General features: G+C 48.1%; 1 long non-coding RNA gene across 1 annotated transcript; it reads left to right on the top strand.

Annotated features, from left to right (window-relative positions):
• Nucleotides 1-16: 16 nt before the first annotated feature.
• On the top strand, nt 17-2,163 carry LOC140903586 (uncharacterized). Its single transcript, XR_012156292.1, has 3 exons — nt 17-121; nt 476-545; nt 2,111-2,163. It is a non-coding gene; the product is annotated as an uncharacterized lncRNA (long non-coding RNA).
• Nucleotides 2,164-2,813: the final 650 nt, after the last annotated feature.

The raw sequence follows: 2,813 nt of genomic DNA, 5'->3' as shown, positions 1-2,813 counted from the left end.
CCGCTCTTCTGCCCCGTGCGTGCCTCTGGTTTCCCTTCCCTCAGGCGGGGGGACCCCGACACCGCCAGCAGTTCGGTCCCACGTCTGCATCAGCCTGCCACTGAGATACCTACCTCTTCGGGTCAGGCATGGGGGGCTACATCCAAACGGCTTTTACAGGCCTAAGCAGGACAGAAAATGCATAGGTCCTGCGTGGAAGGGCATCAGCCTGCAAGGCTGCACTCAAGGGGCTTTGGCCTATGGTGCTGGCACAGTGGTGTTTTGGGTTAAGGGGATATGGGGAGGGTGGGGGCTAGGTGATAGCACGGGAGGGGAAGGTGCTTTGACCTATAGGCTGGGGGGCTGCGGCCCAGGCTCAGACTGGTATAATTGTTCCCAGTTTGACATCCGATGATTTTATTCGTCTCCCCTGCCTGTGATTATGCATCTTTTGCCTTCCTCGCCTAGTAATGGGAGATTCTCTTATTGTTTATAGGAATTGCAGGAACTGTGTCTCTTTTGTCTCTGCTGCTGCCTGACTGCATACTTCTGGTTCCAAATGAGAGGTGCGGTTGACTGGTTAGTTCACAACTTTGGTGTATGTAACTCTGAAGTTCTACTGTATTAAGATCCTGTCTGCGTTATGAAATAATCATAGAATATCAGGGTTGGAAGGGACCTCAGGAGGTCATCTATAGTCCAACCCCCTGTTCAAAGCAGGACCAATCCCCAATTTTTGCCCCAGATCCCTAAATGGCCCCCTCAAGGATTGAACTCACAACCCTGGGTTTAGCAGGCCAATGCTCAAACCACTGAGCTATCCCCCCATGGTTTAAGAACCCCCTGGTCTAATTGCTCATTCTTTCTGTATTCTTGATGAAGCTATCCCAGAGGCATAAAGCAGACATTTGAATGATAAAATCCTGTGTTACATAGGAGAGCTGCTTTACAGGTGTGTCCTTAAAAAGAATATCAAAACAAGGAAGTATCCTTGGCAACTCTGGGTAGGATGCATCCAATGAAGTGAGCTGTAGTTCACGAAAGCTTATGCTCAAATAAATTGGTTAGTCTCTAAGGTGCCACAAGTACTCCTTTTCTTTTTGCGAATACAGACTAACGTGGCTGCTACTCTGAAATCTGGGTACATTAAAAACCAAAATACACCCAGAGGCATGTACACTGTATCTTTACCATCTTGTGCAAAGCTCCTGAGAGCTCACATGAAGTAGGTGGTGTCAAACCAAATAAGTACTTGCATAGAAAAACTCCAGGATGTTTCAGGAATTTCAACAGGTGCCACTCTTTACTGAATCAGTATTCCACTCAACTAGCTGCTGGGGGTAGTGTGCTATGGCAGGTGCCACACATCATTTTTGCAAGGGGAACTAGGCACTAGTAGAATACAAATAATTATTAAGTCTCTTGTTATTCCTAGGAGGAAAGTAAGATATCAAAGAATCATTCCACTGTGTACTGTGCTGGAATGAAATGTAGCAATTTAATAGCATACTTCATCAAGTTAGCACAGGAAGTCAAAGAGATTGCTGTAGCCAAATGAAACTGCAGGGAGAATTTAAAGGAAGCAAAATGTCATTTCATGAGTGGTAATTTTGCAAGGGCATAAAAACATCCCTGCTGGTAAATGGAGGAATAAATTGCTCATACACACTGTGGGAGAGCAGTGGTAGCAACACCTTTGTCAGGCTTCACCCTTGGAAGAAAAACAGCTGTTGCTTACCTCTCTTTCAGATTAAATTAACTGTACTGAATTAATCAATTTAGCAAAACTGGGGAACCATATATATATGTGTGTGTGTGTGTGTTTAACTGTAGACCCTAGCTATCCGCAGAAGGGACTGCTTAGCGGTCTAAGCATAGCGATTGTAATAACACCAAGGCTTCCAATCCTGCTTGAATGGAAACCACAAGTTCAAATCGTTTGTGGTTTGACTCAGCCCTGAGCCCATCATCCTCTCTCAATAGCAGCCATGTCTTCAAAAGCGTTCACTGATTTTTTCGGATGAGGTGTCTCAAGTCCAACACTGATGCACTCAAACTCAGCAGGCGTGTCTGAACCTTTGATCTAGATTGATCGATTGATTGATTTTTCTATGTTGTTTGTTCTTTTCAGACAAAAATCTAAGCCAGCCTGATGTAGCAAAGTTCCGGCCTGCTCTGCCTGCCTATCTTTCAAATGCATGGTATGATTGACATTCCCCTACAGGGGATGTTTCATGTTTCACAACAAGGGCTGGGGTTTGTCCTGCTGCCCTTGCTCAATGTTTCCTTTCCCTGTGCTGGGTGGAGGCTATTAGTTGTGTCCAGGCGCTCCCTCTGCTGTGGTCATGGCCTTGGCTGCACACGGCCACTAGCTGGCTCTCCTCTCTCTGCAGGAGCCAGCCTCCAGTGCCTGGTGCAGGACGGGGAAGGTCCCTATTCACCCCCCCTCTGAGCTCAGAGACAGGCCCCGCCTGTGGCTTATGCAACCCTCACACCCAGGGACAGCCACCCCGCGAAGAGCCGGCCAGCGCGCAAGACACACCCCTCTGTGGCCCAGTAAGCCCCGCCCATCGCTCCCGAGCTTCACCAATGAAAAACCAGCACACGTGCTTTTTTGTCCCCCCAGCCCCCCGTCGTTCAGTTTCTCACGAATCACAGCCTGGCCCAACTGCGTCCCTTTATCTGACCCAATCACAAACCGAGACCGGTGCTAAATCCTGCCCCTTCCTTGTGTCCGCCAATCAGATCCCTTTATCCAGTTTCCTTTGCGTTATCGCTGTCGCAACCAATCGTGGTCCAGTTACGTTATTTCCCCGCTCTCCGGCCCTGTTTTG

Source organism: Lepidochelys kempii, chromosome 26 (genome assembly GCF_965140265.1).
Source record: "Lepidochelys kempii isolate rLepKem1 chromosome 26, rLepKem1.hap2, whole genome shotgun sequence".
Lineage (NCBI taxonomy): Eukaryota > Metazoa > Chordata > Testudines > Cheloniidae > Lepidochelys > Lepidochelys kempii.
Note: the sequence above shows the minus strand (reverse complement) of the source record. Positions and strands in the feature narration are given on the sequence as shown.